The sequence below is a fragment of the Podarcis gaigeae genome (assembly GCF_964106915.1).
Source record: "Podarcis gaigeae genome assembly, chromosome: 12".
NCBI lineage: Eukaryota > Metazoa > Chordata > Lepidosauria > Squamata > Lacertidae > Podarcis > Podarcis gaigeae.
In genome coordinates, this window is record NC_139688.1 from 27099864 (window position 1) to 27124959 (window position 25096).

Here is a 25096-nt window from a genome sequence, read left to right on the forward strand (position 1 = left end):
TGAAACAAATAAGTTTTTAAAGTTACAGACATTCTTTGTTTCTTAGCACATTGAATTAAGTAACACCATTCTTTCAGAAGCCAAACTGCAAATTCTCTGAAAGGGTTTATCGTATTCAATATATATTTTATTGATTTATTTACATATTTATTTTGCTGCTTAATAACTAAGGGACTGGGCCCTCTCAGAGTTACTGCAGTGAGAACGCTGGTCTAATTTTCAAATACCATATTTTTTGCACCATAACACTCACTTTTTTCCTCCTAAAAAGTAAGGGTAAATGTCTGTGCGTGTTATGGAGGGAATGCCTACGGGTGGCATGCCTACGGATTTTCCTCCTCTACAAACTACATGCGTGTTATGGTCAAGTGCATGTTATAGAGCGAAAAATACAGTAATAGACATTTTACTTACTAATAGTGACCCAACATTTGTTTAAAAGGTAACTTATTTTGTGTTAGCACTTGTTAAAACTAAGTAAGTTGTTGAAGTCTGTAGAGGACACATTGCACCTAGACACTGTAGGAATTGGGGGGGGGGGGAAGTAATATATGTGACTAGGAGGAGAAAGCAAGTTTCTTTCACTACTGTCCTAGAACCATTGGCAAGACATCAGATATACTGAGCCTCACTCTTCAGGGTGTGGGAAAGGACTCTGGTGCAGCAGAAACAAAGCCTTGTCCCTACCTGCATTTGAGCTCCTGTAGTTCCAAAAGCGAAAAGTTGGGGAAAGTCTAGGGTTGTGTTGAGGGAGGACCAGGAAATAGGCTTGGATCCAATGCCTTCTCAGCTGTCTGACACACACTCCAAAGCAGGGAGAGTATTTTGCCATTGGAGTCAATGTCTCCGGTGAATGCACTTGCCATTGTTTCTAATGGGGGAAACTGCTAAGAAGAAGAAATGCAAGAAGGTTCCTCCATCTTCTGCCCTGCCGGTTCCAGCCAGTATTCAGCTTGGATATGGCTGCTAGGCAGCCCTTGCTTTCACTAACACTATCACCCCCTTGTTCCCAATCTTTACTCACCCATTCTTCCCTGACAGGGAGACGCACACACCGTTTTGTGGATCGCCTCAGGTGCCGAAATGTATCGGGTCCACTCTGATCTTTGTTATCTGATTGGTGCATCTATCTGGATTCAGAAACAGGAGGGGGAAATGGGTTGGCTTTATAACCCATTTTAAGCAAATATCTGTTCAGAAGGGTATACAGAATAAATGGAGTGGACTGTAATTTCATAAGCTCTCTGGATAGAGCACATTCTAAATCCCAGCACAAATCTCTATTAATTATTTCTAATCCATGTAATTATGTTCAGCTCATATCTGATTTTTAAAAATTATTTTGAGCAACAAACTGCAAGCTGCCCTGCTTATGTAATTTCTTATCAGGCAATATCCAAAGAACATTTAAAAAGACAGATGAGGAACTTCTTTAAAGTAATGGAGGAAGATAAGAGTATGTTTATATATGATCAACAAAAAAGTTTTTGTGTGGGTGTGAACAAATGAATGAATATTTATGTGTGATGTATTATAGGTTGCTTGGAAACCTTTTGGTTAACAAGAGATTAATAAGTCTAATAATGGTAAAATAATAGTAATGTGTGAAAATGTATTGTGTGGGTGTTAGGTGTGCATGTGTATGAATGGGTGTGAGTTTGGGGTGCTCTTTTGCACTGTCTCAATACACTGCTTGCATGTGGTTCCTGGAAGGTCGACCTACGACCCTCAGCCTGAAAACAGTGCTCCACCCTTCCTGTAAGACTAAAATATGCATGCCTAAAGCTACCACCATTTTATTGATTCTCCTCTTATGCCTTTAACAGCAGTCAGGCACATACAAATTAAGCAGGTGGCACTTTTAATGGCATGGAGATTAGCCGTACCATCCAGCATTTTACCAATAAAAACAGGGCATGATAATATCCCAATTCCCATACCTAGGATCATGTCCCCAAGTGTCACCCCAACAAATTGATGAAGGCTCTTTTCTATGTGTTGTTTTTGTAAGGCTGAACAGAAAGTTGTGTGAGTTTACCTCAAAAGGTTTGACACCAATCCCATTCCCCACCCATTCCAGTGGCTGATAGGATGGTCAGGTGCAAAAGAGGACAAGACCCCTGAGGAAATGTGAGGTAAAAATGTAATCACTAAATAATAAAAGCTCATATACAAAAATCATTATCTAACATTGCACATAGAGATACCATTCTGAGACTTGGCTAATGTATGTTTCTCCCACTTCATCATGGCCTTACGACAATCCTGCGAGGTAGAGTAAGCCGAGAGACAGAGGGTGGCCTAAGGTCACCCATTGGGCTCCTTAGCAGAGTGAAAATCCCCCCACTGTACACAATGATTTAGACCTCAGGACTCCCGTCCTCTTTATACCATATATACCACTTATACCACATCCACTAAATAATAATAAAAGCTCATTATATTGTATATAGAGATGTTAATGCAGAGATAGCATCCCAAGGCCTGGCTGAGAGGCTCTTGGATGTGATATAAGTGCTGCCCCACCATCAGGGAGCGAGGCCTGCTGGAAAGAGATGGCAATTTCACTGCCAGAAGTACCATGGCATGTCTACGAAAAAACTTGAATTTAGAATATCGATGGGTATGAGGTTTTGAGCTTACCTTATTTTTATCAGGCAGATAAGGGTTGTTACATGTGTTTTTTTTCTTTCCAGTAAAACATGTCTGCAGACCTCTACAGTCTCCCAGGCTGCCTGTGCTTCCTCTTCTGAGAGGTTACCTCATGCTGGCCACCATAAATTTAAAGTCCTACCACTTTAAACACTCAAGGTTACCTGCAAAGAATTCTGGCAGCTGTTGTTTGTTAAGGGTGCTGAGAGGTGTTAGGAGACTCCAATTCCTCTCCCAGAGCTGCCGTTGGCAGAGTGGTTTAACAATCAATCCTTTCTTCTCAGGGAACTCTTGAGAATTGGAGCTCTGCGAGGGAACAGAGGCCTCAAGTCCTGACAACTCTCAGTGCCCTTAAAAATCTACAGCTCCCGAACCCAGTACTAAGAATTTGGCAAGAATGTATAACTTGCTGTTGGAATGGAATACACAAGATGAAAGGGTTAAATCTGCAATGATTAAGTGGGCTCAGGACATTGGTCATAACATTATGTTTGCTGACTGGGAAAGGTTGTGGACCACCGGTATGAAATTTACGGCATGTAATGCCCTAAGAGAGCATATTATGAAAATGATCTCCAGGTGGTACATGACCCCAGTCAAGCTTGCAAAAATCTATCATTTGCCCGACAATAAATGTTGGAAATGTAAAGAAATTGAAGGAACATTCTTTCACCTTTGGTGGACGTGCCCAAGGATTAAGGCTTTCTGGGAAATGATCTATAATGAACTGAAAAAGGTACTTAAGTACACTTTCCCTAAGAAACCAGAGGCCTTTCTCCTGGGCATAGTTGGCCAATTGGTGTTAAAGAAGGATAGAACTTTCTTTATGTATGCTACAACAGCGGCAAGAATACTCATCGCAAGATCTACCCACCATGGAAGAATGGCAGATGAAGGTGATAGACTATATGGGTTTGGCAGAGATGACGAGCAGAATCCGAAACCAGGGAAGAGAAGCGGCGGAAGAAGATTGGAAAAAATTTAAGGATTATCTAAAGAAATACTGTAAAATTATTGATTGTTAAAATGACGCTGGATTAAAAAATAAGGAGTTAATAGCGGTAAGGGATAATTTAAAGAAAATGAATAACATTAAAATTAAACCAAAAGTAAGGGAAGGATTTGCTGACAAATTAACCAGAAACTAGAATACAGAAAGGGGAGGTATGAGGAAGTCGGGAAAGTAAGCTATAAAAAAGTAAAAATTGAATCTATACGTGTTTTCTGTTTGTATTCTCTATTTTGTTTTTTTTTTCTTTTCTGTTTGTTATTGTGTTTTTTCTTTGTGGTGATAAAAATTTGTGGAAACTTCAATAAAAATTTATTTTAAAAAAAATCTACAACTCCCATAATTCTTTGGGAGAAGCCATGACTGTTTAAAGTAGTATCACAGTTCTTTAAATGTATGGTGTGAATGTGGCCTAAGTTTCCCCTTGAGCTTTACCTGTAGCATAGGCAACCCAGAAAACCTAAAGAGTGCAGACCACTGCTGGTGAGGTGATTTGTATAATGAAATAACAGACATTCAAACAAAAACCCTCAGCCACTTCAAAAGGTGAGCGCACAACAAAAATTCCACCCATGAAAATAAATTTCACTGAATTTTTCACTGATTCATTTTGCATGCCGTTTTGTTTCTTCGTGAGGCTTATTCATTTAATTTCAGCAATTTATATGCCATTTATTCACTGAAGCCTGGAAGCGGTAAATATAAGAATCACAAAAATGCATATACTGGATAATGGCTGGGGTGGGGGTGGGGAAAATTGTTTTGACACAAAACTACACCCAGCCAAGCAAGCCCTGGAGCTGGTATGGCTAACTGGTTCCTATTCACTGCAATGAGAGGGGAAATAAGGGGGAAAGGCAAAGAGGGGAAGGAAAAGTCACGCTACGCATCTCAAGTAGGCCAGAATGGGCTTATGATGTGGTATTCCAGTGAATCTCCCTTACACACACACCACCATCTCAGGATTTTTAGCAATATTAATAAATATTGCCAAAGAGGTTACAACCTCTCTGCCTATCTTTAATTACTCTACTAGTCATATACCCCTCCCCCCTCCAACAGTGGGACCCTTTGCTCATGCTTGATAGAAAGATATAAGACAAAGAGTCCAGCAAAGAAACCTAAGGCCTTTATTTTTAGGCCTGTGGTTGATAAGGAGACTAAAGCAACTTAGGCGGGGAAAACAGTGTCAACAGTTCACACAAAGTTTCTTTTCATGTTTAGGAAAAGCCAACCAAGACTGAAACTATATAACTATGATGGGATTTTTTTTAAAAGAAGAAATGCACAATAAAGGCAGCCACAACTTATACCTGATACATGGAAGGTCATTTCTAGGAGGTTTTGATGTGTTGGAACTTGAAAACACACACACACACACACACACACACACACACACACACAGGCTATATTCATTCTAGCCCAAAGGCAGAGGATGGCATAGTTGCTTGGGGACTGCAATAGTAATTGCTCCTAAGAGGGAAAAGAAAACGTTCCCAATTGCCTTGAAAAGAAAGAAACATCTGAAGGACTCTTCAGGGCCATTCCAAGTTCAACTGAATGAAACCTTTAGCAAAGTGATGCTTTTATCCAAGAGTATTGCTGCAATCAACAGAAATGGACCTAGATGGAGACAAGCCAGGAGGAGAGACCGAGAGATGGCTATTGTGATGGGCATTTCAGAACTGGGAGGGGAGGGGAATCAGCAAAAAACTTAAAAGAAAAGTAAAAGTAAAACACCAGGTAGTGAGTTTCTTCTCAGTTGTTCAGCATTTCTGCGCACACACTACTAGACAACAGAGGAGAAAAGTGTAACACACCATTTATTCATTCATTCTGTGAAACTGGGCTATACTGGTTATTTTGCTACATTGTTGGCTAATGTAATTGAAGTACATATAACAGAAACAGAAAGGGGAAATAAGACTTCTTCAGGGACCCATTAATTTCTTAAGGATAAAGTGTTTGAAGGTTCAAAGGCTTTGTTGAAGCTTATTTTAAATTTAAAATTTTCACTGCCAGGGGATTGATTACTATTCTTGCTTTAGCTTTATCAAACAATAAGTTGATCCCTGTCCTTTCAAAATTTTATGGTACTGCTCTTAGTATATTCAGCTAATTCTTTGTTTTATTTTTTAAAGGGAGGGCTAACTTCTTATAATTATTTCAAGGACAGAATTTATTTATTTATTTATTTATTTATTTATTTATTTATTTATTTAATCCCTCTAAACTCTCAAGTTCTAAAAGCTGAGAAGCAATAAGGGTTCCTTCACATGGGGTAGATTCAATACATAGTATGTTTGTGCATATCTTTCCCTCTCTGGTACTAATTGTCAGATGCAGTGGCAGACCAAACACATCTAGATCATTTGTAATGTAATAATAATAAACTTTCCACTTGACAACCAGCAACTGAATATGTGAACTGACTCCAATGAATATATCAGGAGGGGTGGGGGTGGGGCTTCAGACATGCAAGTCATCACATGAAAAACATGATTGTGCGCACCCTGGCAGAGCAAAATTTCTACCCCTTCCCTCCCACCAGTCATCATAGATTTCCAAGTGCTGCTATTTTCACACTTTTCAGCTTCAGTAAAGTCTTTTGAACATGTCCAGCAGGTTCCATATGCTCCAAGGCTTTCAAAGCAACCCCTTGAGTTTGCATATGGGTGTTTTGCAGAAGAGGACAGTCCCATCCATTTTTATGGAGGAAGCAGCTCTTATGACCTCCAGGGGAGCTGCATACCTGTATTTTGCACCTGCAGCAAGTTGTTAGATCAGGCAGCCTGATCTGAATAATCTTAACGGTGACACTTCTTTCATTATTGGCTAATTGTTCTCTACTTTATCACATCTTGTACAATATGGGGTTTAACTGATAAAGTTAAGCACCAAGGTTTTGCCAGGTGAACATTAGGCACCTGCCATTAAAACGAATGAGAATGGAATGTGCTTAATCTTAGCTGGATTACACTCCAGTTAGTTATAGTTATATATGGTTAGTTATAGATATGCTCAAAAGGCTGTAATTCAGCCGTGTGATCCTATGCATGTCTATTCAGAAGGAAGGCCCACTGGGTTCAACAGGACCTACTCCCACATAGGAGTATACATGACGGCTGCTTAAAGGTTGGATCCAACCTGTCAGTTACACTTATGCCCCACTGAAATAAATGGGATTTAAGGGCAACTAAATTAGGTATGAAAATAATGAGAGCTTAAAAATCTAAAAGAATGTCTGCTTTGGAATCCCCCCCCCCCCCGGGACTAATAAACAACAAAAATCAATGAGGTTCCAAGTATATCATTGAACCAATACAAACTTACCAAAAGGACAGCCAAATAGTGTGTGTGTGTGTAGTTTTGTACTATTTTTTTGTTGTTACATTAAACTATGCAGTTGTCATTTTCTAACATTTTAATGGCTTCTGGATAAATCTTCCTAACTAAATCGCCAAATGTTCCATTAAATAAATATGCATAGAATTTTCTGGCTAATCATCTGTCATCATGAGTTGAAGCCCACAGCTGCTAAGAAAGACATCTAATTGCTGTTTCATCAGGCCTGGCTATTCTATTTACATAATTCTCTTACTGATCTCAATATAGATAGATAGATATATAAAGAAGGATGCTAACGTAATGCCTCATTAAATGTAGAAAGCTAAAGAAACATTTCTAGTCACAGCTGGTGGCTGATGCATATTTTTCTTTTCTTAAAATGTGATGGATCTTTGTGTAAATACATATATAAAGATATGTACATCCATGCATGTATATTATGCCTATATCTATGTCTATAAAATATGGGCATGTGGTATTCAAATTGAGAGCTAAATAAACTAGCTCTTTAAATGAGCAAGAGAGATAAAAATGACCAAAAGAAATTCTAATCCATGGCTTTTTCCTTTGATTTTGTGCAGTGTTTTGATTAAAGAGAATGTCAGCTGCAGATAGAATTAAATCCATAGGAATTAATATGTTTTCCTAAAAAGCATATTAATTGCCTTTCTTTTTAAAACAGAACTCTAATCACAAATTTGATAATACACCTTGTTAGTGCTCCATATGCAAATGTGTTTTAAAACAGTATTTATAGATTTTGGATTTGGGAGGTTCTCCTTAAGATCGGGAGAGATTGTTGAAAGTTTCAGTTTATCTGTAAAATTGTACTGCTAGTACTACAGCAAATATAACAGCAGTAGGAGTTAAGACTTGGGAATTTTTTTTTTATTTCAAACCCACATCCCAGGGTAAATTAGAATTGGTTTTTGTAAACCACACTACCAGTATCAATGCTACTTAGGATATCTGTTTCCTGAGTATCAAGAATGTGCTACAAGAGGGATGGGAAACCTGTGACTCTCAAGATGCTGTTTCACCTCCAACTTCCATTAGCCACAGACAGCATGGATAATGGTTAGGACTACAGCTTCCTCATCCCTGCCGGCTGTGGTTCATAGTGGGAGGGGGAAGCTGCACTGCATTCACTGGGACAGGAATAGGGCAGTGCAAAGTAGGGGGAGCTATGGGTAAGAGAGACACCTTCCAATGATGCCTTGCCTCACCTCATGCCTGTTCTGATGAGCACAGAATGTTGAGGTACACAAGACCACTAAACGCCCTTCCTTGGAAATGGAACCCATAGGTTTCAGTTAAATCTTCCTCGAAGTGGAGCATTCTTAGAACTGCAACCTGACACTAAAGTTATTACATGGAAGTCAGTTTCGTTGCACTCAATGGAGATAGTGAACCATAGATCTAAGAAATGAGAAAAAATGTGAGTTGATAGGAGAATGGTACAGGGAGCCAAAAAAGAAATGTATTACCATAGCAATGTGGCAGAATGATTTAGTATTCTAAACGTGATGAAATCCTCTATTCAGTGCTCTCTTCAGTTGAGGAAACATCCTCAAGGTCATATTTCATGCATATTGCATGCATTTAGTATGCATTGTCTGATGAAATTCAGGATTTTTGTAGGCTGATGAACCCACACATTTTTTGTTTTATTTTTAACCTGTGGTTCATTTCACAGATGTTGAGATATTTCCCTGCCTAGCTTCCCCCAGCACACACTATCTATCTCAAAAATTAGCCAGCATTCACAAATGAAAGTTTTTGAAGGAGGAGAATATTTATAGGGAGGTTATGTGCTAAGCAATTGCTGCCCACGCTTTCCAGTGCATTTACCCATCAGTTGCCTTACTGTAAAAAGTCGGATCTGAGGTGGTGAAGGGCAAAAGCAGGTTTTTTGCACAAAAGCACCAAATCAACTTCTATTACATAACGTGAATTTGCTGGTGATTGAATTTCACTTGAAAATAGCCCATAATCTGGAAGTGCCCCTTGTCTCTTAGGTGAGTACTCCTTAGGAAACCACATTTGGTCCTGGGCATCCAGTTTCTGATTCTTCCTATTTATAGAACAGAAACTGTAGGGCTGATAATAAACACTGTCAATTTTCTCAAATGGGCTCTGCTCCAAAACTTCTTTACAGATAATATTTTATAATTAAGTCTGGCACATTTATACTGGGCATTGCTACAAATTGGTTGTGTCTCTCTTACCCGACTCATTTGTTCTCGCAATCTCAACCTTATCTAGATTAATGCTGGCAGATTATTGATCAAGATGATCTGCTGGAGAAATCCCAGCTGCTGGAAAGAACCAAGGAAGCAGTAATTTGACTCTAGCAAATCATGGTTTGTTTGTTTAAGCTCTTTGCTTTTCAGTAAACAGCACTCTGTTGATTATGGCTATCTTTTACACAGCTATACTGTGGTGTGCAAAATGCTTTGACTCTCTCCCCACCCCACACGTTTTCTTCATGCAATAAAATACTCTTCATGCCTGGGCTATAATTCAGTGGGTAAGCATGTGCCCAAAGTGGGAGGAGAAAAAGAAGTAGGATGGTTTTGAAGGAAGTGGGATGGTTTCAAAGCAGGGATAAAAAGGAACATAAATAAGAACACGAGAACACTGTTGGAACAAACCAAAGACCCATCTAGCTCAGCATCCTGATCTTAGAAGGGTCAACCAGATGCTGATGGGGAGCCTGCAAACCGGACCTGAGTGCAACAGAACTCCCCCACACACTTTGCTTAGAAACTCTGGCATCCATTTTTGGCCTCACGTAAGCATTAAATAGAGAAGGTACCACATAAACATCTTAGCCACTTAGAACAGCATGTGGATAAGTTTGGTGCTTCAGGGGGTGGCAATATTTATTCTTTCTCTGCGCAAAGCATTTGGGGCTTCTGCGCTGTCCTTCATGATTACTTTTCCATTCTGTGGGAAATTATGACATATTCAGTTCCTCCAGGTTGGTTGTTCAGGACGTTTGGGCCATGAAAGAATATCCATGTCAATCTATTAGCCCTCCTCTGGATACCCCCTATTGGGTCAACTTCAAAATGCCCAGCATGCTTCAGCTAGGAAACCAGTCCTTTAAGGTACAGGTGTCACACAGGTAGATTTGTACAACTACTCAGAGAACTGGCCTCCTTGTGATCTCAGCTACCAAAGGAAAACTTGAATAAGCCCTTTTATGCAACCATATTGCACTATTCCTCCAAAATTTTCAAAGCTACTGGATGGGGGGAGACTGTTGCCCTCATTTAACATAGATAAAATGGAAGAAAAAAATGATTTATGCTTTGGGGTTTCCCAGATGTTGTGATATTGAGTACTGTAAAATTCAGGAAAAAAGCAACAATTTGTTCAACAAATAACTCTAGAGCGAAGAAGATCAAGCTTATCAGACTTTACAAAATGATTTAATGTCAGTGTTAGGCAGACATCAGAAACATGCCATTAAGCTAAGCACTGATTATTCACTGATGTAAGAGCTTGCATTTAATGTCAGTGAAAGGAAACTGAAAATGTTGATGGTCTCCCTTAATATCCTGCTCCTTGTTTTATAAAATGATGCAAGCCCACTGTTTTAATTCATTAAGTGTAATGCAGAAACAAAACCGCACCATGCCATATTAAAGTAATTAATGAATTATTCAGTTCTGTCTTATGACTTCATGTGTTAATACACACAAAGCCTCTGACCCCCTATAACACGGAGGTTTTAGTGATTAAAGAGTCATCTTGGCATAAATAGGTCAAGAAGAAGAAAAAAACTCTGGAGCTTTTTCCCCCATCTAAACTATTTTCCTTAATTATAAAATGCTAGCAAAAGGAAGCAACGCAGTCTCCTGAAACCCTATAAACTGCATATAGTCAGGCTCAGCATTCTTGGGATTTTCCAGATGTTGTCATGTTCAGAACTGTACAGTCAGCAGCACCCATTGCGTATTAACAACCAAGGGGTGAATCTTTAAGAGGGGGAGAAAAACTCTGAATAATTTAAAATGCCTGAGAAAGAACAAGAAAAGCGAACTCAGTTTGCCTGATATTGAAGGCAGCAAATTCTTATATATTTCCTCCCAGTTGTCAAGGGTAGAATTATTATTAATTAAATTTCTATTCCGTCCTTCTTCCCAAAAGAGCCTAGGGCAGCAAACACCAAAGTGGTAAAATAACACTATTAAAAGTAAAATAAAAACATATTTAAAACAACTAATAACAATTTAAAGCATCTAAAGACAATTAAAATTATCAAGAGCATCATGCTGGTCTTCTTAAAATAGGGCATGCCAGGGCTTAATGTGGAACACTGCAGTTGTCCTTAATCAACACAATGCTGTATGTGAAATCAGTACCTGAAGCTAAACTAGCCTTTCTTCTCTTACTGCAGTGAAACCAGATCTCATGTTTCTCTCTTGTTGGATGTCTACTAAAAGCTGAATTTCTACAATCAATCCAGGGCAGAGCTGCTGCTGCTGCTGCTGCTGCTGCTGCTTCTTCTTCTTCTTCTTCTTCTTCTTCTTCTTCTTCTTCTTCTTCTTCTTCTTCTTCTTCTTCTTCTTCTTCTTCTTCCTCCTCTTCCAGCCCCATGGTAGTTTAACAAGAACCACAGGAGAATCGGATGAATCATTTAGTCCAATTCTGGGCTCTTGTACATGCTAACTTATATGTAAAATATTCTATATCTCTGTTCAGGGCTTTTTTCAGCTGGAACTTACTGGAACTCAGTTCCGGTACCTCTTAGGTGGGCACCATGGCCATTCTAAGAGAACGAGGTAGGCGTTCATGGTGAGCTCTGGCACATCTCTTTCTATAAAACTAGCACGCTCTCTGTTGTTCTTTAAATGTTACACTTCCATGCATATTAAGAAATGGAATGGCAGCACATTCCTTAAATTGTGAGGTTCAGGATGTCACAAGTTTGCCACAAACTCTCTTTTCCAGGGATAGCATAACTAGATATTATGTGCCATAATGATAGTTTTTCAGAAAGTTTATGTGTCAGGAAGGATAGGAATATAAGCTGCTGCCAGACCACTGGTCTATCTTTTACCTCAGTATTGCCAACACTGACGCCACTCCAGGGTTGCAGAAAGGAGTCTCCTAGCCCTAGCTGGAGATGTAAGAGAGTGAACCTGAGATCTTTTGCATGCGAAGCCCAGGCTTTACTACTGAGCAATCCAACACTATTACTGGATGTTTAGGTGTGCTTTGGTATGTTCCCGCTCCAGACAGCTAAAGCCCCTGTTTGACATAGAACTTGGCCACTGCACTTTATGCGCTGGTAACTTCCGGATTGGATTATTGCAACATGCTTTTATGTGGGGCTGCTCCTGAATATGACGTCAATTGCAACAAAATGCAATTGCTACAAAAGGCAAAGACCAAATAACTTCCCAGGGTTCTATTTAGAACTCACAAAACCCGTTCTAAAACAGCTATACTGGTTGCTAGTTTGTTTCCACACCCAATTCAAGGTGCTCACATTAGTGTTTAAAGCCCTAAACAACTTAGGCCCCAAATATCTGCAAGATTGCTTCCATCCCTACAAACCCTGGGTGAAGTGTACCTAAGAAACCATAGAATCGTAGAGATTAAGAGTCTTATTCTTTACTGATATGTGGCGCTATTCTTGTACTCTTAATAAAAGTTGTAGATATATGCTTTCTTTGGAAGCAAGCAAGAACAGATCTCTAACTTTATGGACACTTTAAAGGCAGATAGGACAGGATTTTCTTTTGCATGTTATTAAACTTGCACAACTATGGCTTATGTGTTAAGATAAGTTATCTTAAGAATTCATTTAAGTTTCCTGTTCTCTCTTCCGCCCTCCAGCAGCCGCTGTGCTCTCTCCTACATTGGTCAGAAAAGTCCCCCAAACTTCTGGAGAGGCTTGGTTGGGGGGACGTTGTAGCGGGTTTGAAGGGGAAGAGGGGCCTGGAAACTTTCCTTCTGTGAACTTCCTTAACTTATCGTAAGCCTACATCTAGTGGTTTATATTGACAAATTCACATGTCATTACACTGACTTCTAGATGAAAATCTGAATTTTTTTTTTGGGGGGGGATTCTTTGTCCATCACAGTACTCATTTACAGGCACGTCACTTTTCACAAACACAAAATGTATCAAATAAGCCAGCGAGTCATTACTCTCTTATTCTCTTTCACGATACATTTCGTTTGAGGCAAGATAATTGCACTTTCTACTCTTCTCATTAGTAAGCCTCTGCTGATGTTGGCTATTGAATTAATGAGAACAGGTGGCATTTGGTTTCCTTTTTCTTTCTCTTCACCACCCACCCCTTGAGCCTTTCTGAGTGTGTGTGTGTGTGTGTGTGTGTGTGAGAGAGAGAGAGAGAGAGAGAGTCAGTCTACCATTGCTTTGTTAATGGATAATCAGCTCAATTAGTAGAGACTTGACAGGTGCTATGCATGGCTAAATCACCTCCATTTCTTGTAATGAGCAGAAACACACTGTATCTCAGACGTACAAATTATATTACCAACACAAAACTAAAGTGAACAGAGTTTAAAGTGCATGATGGGTGGTGGTATATATGTACACACACACACACACACACACACACACACACACACACACACACTGTTTTTCCAAGGCCCTGCATAGTCAACACCACAGTTTAAATTAAAGCTGTGTACAGTGTAAATGTCAAACATAAACTCCTCACTTCACTGATACTGTAAATATTGTAACCAGAGAAGGCCCTAGTTCAGTGAAAGAGCACATGCTGGGCATGTTCACCATCTAAGATTCATTCCTTGGCATCTATGGTGGAAAGGATGTCACGTATTAAGGGCAGGAAATGAGGCCATTGAGAGCAATTGCCATTCAAGGCAGTATTTGGCTGGGTGGATCTACTTGTCAAGCTGGATTGACAGTCTTTATCAGGGGTCCCCAATCTAAGGCCTGTGGGCCGGATAAGGCCCGAGGGACTTGTTTATCCAGCCCATGGCGACCCCTGCCGCCTGCTGCCGCCACCTGCTCTTACCGGCGCTGCACTGCGCGGCTTCCCACTTTCGGGTCGGAGGAGCACTGGAAATAGCTTGTGCGCATGCACAAACGTTATTTGCGCATGAGCAAGCATTATTTCCTATGCACATCCAGGTCAGAGGAGGCCCATGCACATGCACACAAGCTATTTCCAGTGCTCCTCCGACCCGGAAATAGCGTGTGGGCACGCGTATGGGCACACGCTCCCCCGTCCTCCGGCCTGCTGTGCGATCGGCGCTGGAGACACTGGCCTGAGGCGTGGTAAGTTTGCTGACCCCTGGTCTATAAGGCAGCTTTGTACATTCATATAAATAAGTCATCAACACAGTGCCCATGAACACCACATAATCCAAAGTCACCTCTCATGGACCCACATGGCCCTTGACCCCTATCAGTCAAGTGAAGAGTTTGCCTCCAGCAACCTATCTTCTGTAATTTTCCAGAGCTATCTTTTGTAATTTCCCAGAACTTTGGCCCAGAGGTGAGCAGCAGAAGGCAAAAACTGGAGAAAGAAGAATCTGCAGCCACCTGGATGGAGAATGAGGAAAAGAGAGGAAGACTCCACCAGTACCCAGGAAATGGGGGAAAGCAGTGGAAAGTGAGCAATGGGTTGGTGAATGTAACCATCTTGGGCATGAACTTCATCAGTTTGCATTCTCAATTTCATCTGTGAAATGGGTATTTTGTTGTACATTGTGAGGGAAAATATTTGGCATTAGGGGCTCAGGTCCAACCTCTGTCTATTATTCAGTTCCTTGGGGCAAATTATTTATCCTTTATTACTAGCTAGGCTCCCATGGCAGCAGTTTTGTGATGCTGCCCACAGAACTTATCAAATTTCCAAACAAAGCTACAGGCTCCAAAGGGTTAGTATAAATATTGCTAACATTATTCTATCAATATACTAAGCAGAAATAAAGCAGACTCCTTCTGGTTTTATTTTTCTGAAGTTATATTCATATTGGAGTGATATGAGGGAAATTGTTACTTGGACTTTTGATTAATTGCATTTTAATAATGTGCTTTTCCTGTCTTAACTGATGAACTTCTGGGCTAAGTAGTACAGATGCCTGCAGGAACATCCTGAGAAAACTAGGGGACAGGTAAGTGGGGCGGAGTCAGTGAGCTAGTTCTGACTCACTTCCCAAGGTATGGTTGCATTCCACCTTCTGCAAGTGGGCAAGTTATAGCATGAGACCCTGCAGGATAAGCCAGTCTACAGAACTGAGCTCTGTAGTCGGACTTGCCTGGTAAAATATTTTTGGAGCTCTCCAACAGTTCTGTGACATAAAAGCTCACAGTACATTTCAAAGTATCTTTCCCAGATGGGTAAAATGCTAATATAACATATAACAATAAGTACTTTGGCCTGGTAATTGGTACCTTGATCCTATACAAAGTCACAAAGAAGAATACAGCAGAGTCTTGCTCTTGTGAGACAAGGCTATATGACAGGGATGGGAAACCTGTGTCATTGTCACACCGTCCCCCCAATGCTCTTGGACACCTATTCCCATTAGGTAGCATGACCAATGCTCAGGGATGACGGGAGTTGGAGTCAACAACATTTGAGGGCCAATATTAGTGACACCTGTGCTTATTAGGTCCAGAGGACCCTAGGTTAACTGGAGGGCCACAAGTTAGCTGACTCTGGCCTACAGGGAGAGAGTCGGGCAGATAATAAATGCTACTCCATTTGCTCACTAGTCATTTGCTTGCATGCTTGGAGGGAGCAGGTTAACGTGCAGCAATAGCAAAGGGAAGATGTCCAAAGGCTTGAAGTTAATAGTGGCCCACTATTTGGCATTTGCACAGTGGTCATGAAGCTGATCATGCCAACATTTGGCTCTAATATAACACAAGTGTTGACATTCCGTGATTATGTCATAAGAGCCCTTGATCAGTCTTGGCCTAGATTTTGAACAGCTACTTCATGATTACACATCAAATGTGTAAGACAGTTTTTCTCTTTGTTTGATAGCTCAGTAGATTGATAGCTCAGTAGTACCCCAACGGGCCAACACTCACTCATTCATCTCAGTAACTCCTCCCAATTTGGGAGAAAGGAAGGATATAAATACATTTACTAATAAAAATAATTTTTCATACTGTTAAAGCTGTAACACATCACATCTTTCTCTTTCAGAACTGAAATCTCCAAAAGGTCTCTTCATATTAGCTTTGGGGTGCTTGCAACACTTTTGGGGGGTGGTATCATTTTATTAACTGCTATCCCTACCAAGTTGATGTGTGTGTGTGTGTGTGTGTGTGTGTGTGTGTGTGTGCACACACATATAACAAATCTACATATATGTTTTGTGTTCTTTAACATAAAGTCTTGTCTACAGGACACATACCAATTTGGAAGAATTACATATTTAATCAGGCAATGAAACACGTGTTGTTTATTGAAGACTGAGGTGGGTTATGATAATTCACCACACACAGAGAGAGAAAGCACTTTGGTAACACTACTATTTCAGCCAGAAAGCCCAAAGGTGAAATTCTAGCACTTTCATCCACCCGACCATCAAGTCATCTAAGCAATTACTCAGTTAAAGGAAATGATGTGTAGATACTGTAGGTTGATAAAGTTAAAAGGTGGTTCATTAAAAAATATTTTTCTCCTCCAAGAAATAATCTGCATTTTGAAGTAACTCGAACACAAAGAACAGGAAGAAAGAAGGGAAATATGGGTTTTTTTATCATATCATTTCAAGTTTGATTAAGTTACAGGAAAAAGTAAATGGCATTAGAATATAAAGGAAGCTAATCTATAAAGGAAGTGGGGGGGGAAGGTTAAAGAAGTCAACAGTAATTAAATGGTGATTGAAGCTGAAAGAAAATTGATCTGTGTTAGCTGAAGGCCGTTCTTCCCTTTTGGGATGTTATGCATCGGTGAAGAGGGGAAAGAAAGGTTTCTGCTGTTTTGATATGGAAATACATGTCACATCATCTTAGCTTGTGGCACTGTGACTCAGGGCTGCCATGGATTTCTGGTACACTGCTCCTAGTGTCCTATGCATGCTTGGGGGGCATTGTGTGAAGATGAGTTGCTTGAACAAAGACCTGTGAGGTCAAAAGTCATGGGAGCTTGGGAGCTTTGTATGCTGTTTTGTCTCAAGCATGGGTGAAAAAGAATCACTCTAAACTAGCAGACAGGATAAGAGCAAATCTAACAGATATCTTTCTTGGAACTATGAAACACATACAGCACTAATACAGGGGGTAAAGGTTCCTTTGTTGGTATTTTGTGGTGTCTGCAAGAATACTGGCATGATAAACTCTAGAACAACCCGGTTGTTTTCCCAAACACACTGAAGGTATTTGTTTGATCCATTATGACTGAAATAGTTAGATGATTTCATTCCAAGTAAGAGTTTGGAGCACATCTGAAGAGATGTTAGGATAGAACAGACACTTACTAAAAACATGCTTGTTAAATTATCTACCGCCATCTCATACATGCCCTTCAGGAATTGAGACAAGATAATCAGAAGAGCCTTGCTAGATCTTATCAAAGGGCCTCTTGTTTACAGTGGTCAGTCAGTGGACAAGTCTTGAGAACCACAAGTAGAAGGATACTCACCAAAGAAGGCTTCCAATACCTTCCTCCTCTCTCCCATTAAAGCCAACTCTGTCCCCTGAAGAGCTTCTGAACAGTGTGGCATGAAGCAATGAGAAGTTGCTGAAGGAAAGAGAAATTAACCAAAATCAGGTGAGGGCACCTTGTAGGCGCATAAGCCCTGCTCAGCAAAGGGGTGTCTGTCTGATTTTGGTCAATTTGCCCTCCCCTGATAACCCAGTGCCCCAGTCCACACCATGCATTATCTCATAATGTCAAGGAGGCTCTTTTGAGCCTCCAGACAGACTTTTTGGTGCACACAGGGAGCAGTAGAAAAAGGAGGGGGAAGGAAAGTCCTCTTCCTTGAGTTTCCTTGTGCTTATGGCTCTTGGGACAAAAGACAAAAGCCACTATTTTCCCCGGCCCTTTGAACCACCACCAACCTTCACAGTTGGCTACAGCAGTACTGCGGATGCTTGTCCTTCCCTTTTTACCAGTGACACCAGTATTCCAAACTGTTTACTATGAAGTGGTCTCCTGAAGGTCTTCTATAAATGGCAGAAACCCAGGAAATTATTGGCAAAATTTGAGAGTATGGGAGCAGGGATGTGAAATATTGTTTATGCAGCTATGAACTGGGCTGCCTTGAAGCAATTTAGTTTTGTTTGCCAGTGCAGGGGCACAATAGAATAAAACAAAACACTGTTGTCATTCCCTCGAATACATGGATTCAAATAGCCTGCTCAGTGCTTTCACAGTTGCACTAAGTCAGTGCAGCCTGCCATCATCAATGGTTCATGCTAGCATAATAATAATGGGAACTTTGCTCTTCTCACTCCCCAGGATCCATCCAGAAAATGCTCTCCTACGGTAAGTGCCTTTTGGAGACCAATTGGGATCTAAAGAAGCGTTTCATTCTTGAAAGAATTATTTTCATTCACAGTGAAACACTCTTGAATTTTACAGATCATCACCAAAAGTGGGGTGGGTGAGGTTTTTTTTTTTAATAGTTGGTGAAAAATGCCTAAGGAAAATGTGTCCCTAATCCTATTAGCTGACTTAATATAGAATTATTAAAAGCCTTGATATACAGGATTTAACACAATCTTTCTAGCAGGGTGTGATGTAATCTATTTTTGTTCCTCAGCTAGCAGATGGCTTACCTTTAAGTAATTTCCAATATGTTAGGAGATCAAAAGCCATCCTCTCGCCACCGAGGCAGTAATCGCTCCTCTCTGCTGGGGGTTGCTTGGTACTGTGGTGGGGATATGCAAAGGCTGCTGGCATTTCCAAACATAGAAGGCCGACATTTCTTCCGACTTTGAAGTTAATAATCCTTCAGAAGTTGAAAAACTGTGGGATTTTCAAAACGCTTTTAATGTTCTATATGCCATGCGCTAAAAGTAAATATCTGCAAGTAATCACTGAAGGCTGGCACATGGAATTATTTTACAGCACCAACCACTGTAGCCTAATGTGCTCTGTGACAGAGTAAATTGTGTTTGTTTTTTCACGTTGATCGTGTTTTTAGGGAAGGAGGAAGACTCCAATCACGTTGTGTAATAAAGTGCCAAGGGTACTGCGTAGGCATACAGTCTCCACCGCAGTGAGAGCAGACTTTCTTTCAAGCAAACCTCAACATACCTCTTTTGATATATCTTAGAGCAGGGTTTTCCAAACTTGGGTCTCCAGCTGTTTTTGGACTACAGTTCCCATCACCCCTGCTGGCAAGATGGTGGGAATTGTAGTCCAAAGGTTGCTGGAGACCCAAGTTTGGGAAACCCTACCTTAGAATATGAAGAAGACTGAATATGCCTTGTGGGGATATAAATTGCACATTGCCACTTCCCTGGAGACAGGCAAGGGGAATATTTCTGTACTGGTTCCAGGAGGTCTCTCAGTCACTTGTGAAACTGTGGCTATCTGCTTTTCTTAAACCAGTTTGAAAAGCTAGTTAGTATTCAGACAATAGTGGTAGACCTGTTCCTTCTGCTCAGTGGTAAAGCACACGCAGAAGTTCAACAATTCAATCCCTGGTGTCTCCAGCTAAAAGCAGCAGGTGTTGGGAGAAGACTTTCTTGAGAGTTGTTGCCAGTCAGAGTATACAATACTGGCTAGTTAAACAAATGGCTTGACTCCTGAGTCTTCTGCTTTTTCGTAAACCATATCCAGGATGTGAATCTTAGGGATATGTGATCTTCATACTGGAATTGGACAATACAGAGGTCTGTTTTGTCATCCCTTTTCAATCCAACATTTACACGTAGGATCCTCAGCAAATTTTGAAGGAGTTCTCTGGCCAGGCAGCCATGCCCTTCACAGGATGCACCTTTCCATTTATCTCCCTCAATGATCAGTAAGTATTTCATGCCCACTGAGCATACTCAGTCCTCACTGTGCTGTTTTTGAGGGTTTTCCCCTTAAGTAATCTTTCTGAAATAGGTTGCGCTGGAGGATACTACTAGCATGGAAATGCCTTTGCAAGTAAGCTTAATTGGGGCCCCATCTGCACTGCACATTTAAAGCGGTGTCGTGGCACTTTAAATAGTTATGGCCTTCTCCAGAGAATCCTAGGAACTATGGCTTCTTAAGGACGCAAAGAGTTATTAGGAGCCCCCTATTCCCCTCACAGAGCTATAGCTCTCAAGAGTGGTTTAACAGTCAATCCCTCTTTCCAGGAAAAGGGGAATAGGAGTCTCCTATCAACTCTCAGCATGCTTCCCATAATTCTTCAGCAGACACATGATTGTGTAAAATGGCCTTATAATGCAGATAGGTCCTGAGAGAGAAGTCGCCATGGTATGGGTCAAAGACTGTGTGTGCTTCTTATTTACAGCAAAGGAGCTTCTGCATAGCACAAAGTAGTCCAAGTTAGTCCATTGATGATCTATCTGTAGCAATAATTTCATGGAGCAGATATTCATCAGATATATATAAAAGAAATGAGAACTGAATGGTAGATCTGCAAATAGCCCTAGGCATCAGCCACACATTGGTCACAGCATGAAGAAAAATATGCAGGAAAAGTACAGTAAGATGGTGCACCTTCTCAAGGCCTCTTTTAGCTGAGTGAAAACAATAGCTGTTTGATGAACATTCGAGTGAAAATTCAATTGGTCCTAGACAGTCACCCCCTCCTGCCACCTAGCATGTGGGCTGTTTCAAGTTCTTAATCACTACCCAATTACACAGATTGAGATTAAACTAAAAAAAGAAAAGAAAAAAGGTTGCACCTTTCAGATTATCTGGTTTATTGTGGCAAGACAGCTGTGTGTTTTGCCTAGAGCCGTTAAACAATGTCATCTCAGTACCTCATTTGTGGGCAGAGAAATTGGAGAAAAACATTTTAATGTACTTCTCCAAGAATCAGAGAAATTCTCCAAGTGTTTTTCAGGGGTAGTTGTCACAATTAGCAAAGGCGGTAAAATCCTTCCTTCCTTCCTTCCTTTCTTTCTCTCCCCCCCCCCCCCAAGTAATTTTGTTTGGCTTTGCTGCTGCAATGCTGATGTTAAGTGGCAGTGGCAAAAACTATGCTGGCAGCCTGGCCACCAATTTGCATCCACAATTCCCCAGACCAAGTATTTCAGGGCATTGTTTAATAAAATGTCAGCAATCATACTTCTTTTTTTAAAGTGTAGAATATTCAGAAAAAAATATGGCCTTCTTTTTCGAAGGAAGATGAGAAAAGGGAAAACCTCAGAAATTTTCTCAGAAAAAAAGCCTTATAAGAAATTTCAGCTCAACACTAGCAAGGACATAAAAATAATGGGAATGCAAAATAAAAATGTGATCTCAATAGCTGGTATTAAAAGGAAATAAGCCTAGAGCACATAATGTGTAATGAAGAAGTAGCTTACCTGGCCTGATTTTTGAGATTCCTGCAAGTGACCTTTCATATATAATATGGAAGCACAGGACAATGCTAAATTTACACACAAGCCATCCATCCCATCCAAAGACATCTGGACTTGAAGGACTTGTCAGAATGAATATGAGATGAATCCTGTGTGTCTGTATATATAGAAAAAAGCATAGCACAGCAGTGACTGCACAGCACTTTCTGTATTCCTACTGTGTACAAGGCAAAGATTTTTCAGTTCATACATCATTTACAACTTGCTACAGGGATTCCACAAAGCCGGTACATACCCTTTACACAAAGAAAAGAAAAGAAAGATTCCGGAAAGAAAAGATTCTGAAAGTATGTCTGCTGAATAGGCAGTGAGTGTCAGGGGGTACCTAATGAAACGCAATGCTCTCCAAGAAACGAAATAAATAAGTAAACAATAGTGGCATTTTCACATGCTACTACATGTCCAGAAGATTTCTGCTGAAATTACTTGAAGAAAATATTATTCCCTCACCAATCAGTGGTATCATTAGCCAGAGGGAGGAAGAGACATTGAAGGATAGATACCTCGTTTCCCACACTCCATCTCCTGATAAATAAGATCCTGTGTGTACCATTTGACCCACACCATTCAAATTGTTATTGGGAAGACACATGTCTAGACATGCTGTAACAAACATTTGATGTCTCAGAATATGGCCAGAAAAGCAAAGTCCGCTTGAGGTAGGCGGGTGGGGGAGATGCCAAAGCAGCAAAAGGTTTCTTTCTACTTAGTAGAAGTCAAAACATTTTGTGTTGCCATACAGAAATGTTTGTTTTAATGAATTCATCATTGTTATCCTTTAGCTTAAATATATATATTAAGGCCATAAAGCAAATTTCAAAAGTAAGGAAGTTAAACAAGAAAAACAACCGATTTAAGATAAAAATAAAACAAAATCAACCTCCGTGTATAACAACCTTTTTCATTATTACACTCATATCCCATCTTCCTTCAAGGGAGCATACATGGTTCTCCACCTCCCCATTTTTTCTTCAAAACAACTTGTGAGGTAGGTCCTTAATTCACTGACAAATTACATCAGGATGAACAACATTTAAAAATCAAAAAGTGCCTTCTTCCACTGTGCTGTTAAGTTTGCTGGCTGTTCTTGGCATCACTAGTGTTCCTTTTCTGTAAAATGGGACCAATGATGTATATGCAATTAGAGCTTCTATTTTATTTATTTACTTATGACATTTTTGGCCCTTAGGGTCTGAAAGTTTTTGTCTGAGGAGTTTCTGAGGAAAAGAGATTCAGAGAGAAAAGCAAGACTTGAGGGACTTCTGTGAGCAGAAGTCTTGAGCAAGTCAGAACAGAAAATATCCCCTTCTAAGTTTCTTCCAAAGCTCCCAACTTCCCCTTAGCACAGAAAGCGACCACACATTGGGTAAGTTAAAAACGGTTTACTTACAAATTCATGTATTTTCCCATACAATAGCAAAACTGGTAAATGTTTCTAAATTATTTGCACAGAAACACAAAGATGGCTTGCTAAAGCCACACAGTCTGGGCTTGGAGCAAGCAGCCCAGACATATTTACTAGTTGGTTACATGGTGGAAAAGAGCGAGAACAAAGAATTTGGGAACCCTACCAATGTGACCTAGCTAAGCCAGGGAGAACAGTTTACTCTATGGTCTTAACCCCTTAATGGAGTAAATAGAGTTAAGCACATTAGTTATATGAGGCTGGTTTATCCCACACAAAGCAGGGTGCTTATGCAAAATTAGTAGGTTTCCCCCCCAAAATGGGACATTTTGAGAACTGGATCCAGCTATGCTCACCCACATGCTTCAGCTCATCCACTCAGAGAGGCTCTGGTGGACCACCATGCATGGCTGGAATGTTACATTTTGCTTAGTGGGTCACAAGTTGTATAGGTTTGAGTTCCTACACAGTGAACCGTTAGGAAAGGGGAAGAGGGCTTGTCAAACCTAAGTGTTTAAGAAAGAACTTGGGGAGGGGGCTTGGAGGTTCTTCAAAACCACAATGAGAGTTATAGATTCTTATTTGGAACATAAGCATGAGGAAAGAATTCTGTAGCAAGATTGTAGTGCCTCAAAACTAACAATTGGTTGTGCTACTCCTGTTCTCAATAAAACACATGGATAACTGAAACTGATTTGGCATGCTTCCTGACTACCTATAGTATTTTTCTGGGCACCACTTCTTAAAGAATTACTTCCCCCACCCCACCCCAACTTCAGGGAATTGCAATTTACTACAATGGGGGAGCTGGAGACTGTAGTCATAAGCAAGTTAATAAATACTACAGTCTGGGTTCAAATGCGTCATGTATAAAATGCCTTCTTTATTTGACAAAACTCCACAGGAATCTTTATATGGTGAACCTTAAACTGAAAACACAACTGTAACTTCATCTGGGCCTGTGTCTGTTTGCACTATAATCTTATGCCTGTTTCAGAATTATTTAACCATCATGGTTCTCAGTTGTCATGATCCTGAACCTTAGAATTATAACAAAAAAATTCCTTCCAGTAGCACCTGTATCTGTACCTAGAATTATAATTCTGTATAGGAGAGCTGGGGAAGTTGTGGCACTCCAGATATTGTTAAACTTGAATGCCTAACAGGCCCAGCCAGCCAAGGCCGATGGTCAAGGATGATGGGAGCTGTAATCCAGCAACATTTGTGGGGCAAGAGATTCATGATTTGTTTATCAATGAAACTGAATCACTGTTTTTACATGAGTTCTATGGATGTAAAATCAGCAACCTCTTTGGCTCTAGCTCAGGGACAACGGACCAGGCCAGTGACAGCTGATCCATTACAGCAAATAGGGCACTGTCCCATCAACTTCAATCTGCCCTCAACCAGTACCACCCATCCAATTCAGGAGGTGGCACTGCCTGTTAGCTTCTTCCTAGGAAGTCTCAGTGTTGCGCCTATAGAACGCAAAGCATTGTAGTGGAGATTAAATGAGGAGTGGGAGAAAAAGGAGGTATATAAATGCAATAAATAAATAAGATGGGGGCAAATCTAAAATTAGTTGACACTGTTTATCATTGGCTCTGGTTCCACCTCCTGTCTGGGCCCCTAGCTTTCTGCTGCAACAGTCACAATGAGAAGTAGCAGCTACTGGACCACACCAAGGCAAGACAGTAGCCCTTGGAATGTGATTCTGCTGCTGACACACTTCTTTTAAAATGTCCAGCTTTTACAAAGTGTGTTTGTAACCATTATCAATGTGGCCATAAGACAATATGTGTTTTGAAGGGTTCAGGAATTACAAAGTAAACAACAAAAATCCTTTTCTGCAGTAACTAAGGTTTCCTTTAGTATTATTATCTTAGACAATCTCTCAATTTTAAAGGAGTAGGAATTGCTAATAAAGGCTTGGAAATTCTAAATCTCCCTGAACAGTGCTGTTATACATTCATGGTTTTTTTTAAAAAAAAAATATGGATTGTTCATATTTTAGGAGCTGTTCTGCCCTTAACAAGCAGAAAATTTGTTGTGGATGGAATTTGCCCATTTATTGTTTGGAGACAAAAGTGTTTGTATGAATAAACTTTAATCAATTCTGCCTTCACTTTCAGAAATATTTGTAGGCCAGGCATCAAAGAGTGACAGCAACTAT

The 25096-nt window shown here is 40.3% G+C and overlaps 1 long non-coding RNA gene across 8 annotated transcripts in view; it reads right to left on the reverse strand.

The window, feature by feature from the left end:
• Nucleotides 1-25096, reverse strand: part of LOC310828089 — a 249367-nt gene that overhangs the window by 126883 nt on the left and 97388 nt on the right. For 4 of the 8 annotated variants that reach the window (XR_014556633.1, XR_014556634.1, XR_014556637.1 and 1 more), the window contains exons 6-9: nucleotides 21462-21615; nucleotides 18768-18957; nucleotides 2039-2120; nucleotides 1025-1126 (exon numbers count right to left, since the gene is read on the reverse strand). This is a non-coding gene — a long non-coding RNA (uncharacterized lncRNA). Of the gene's footprint in view, nucleotides 1-1024; nucleotides 1131-2038; nucleotides 2121-9237; nucleotides 9325-18767; nucleotides 18958-21461; nucleotides 21616-25096 lie in introns of all 8 variants that reach the window. The other 4 variants (XR_014556635.1, XR_014556636.1, XR_014556638.1 and 1 more) reach the window with 4 other exon arrangements.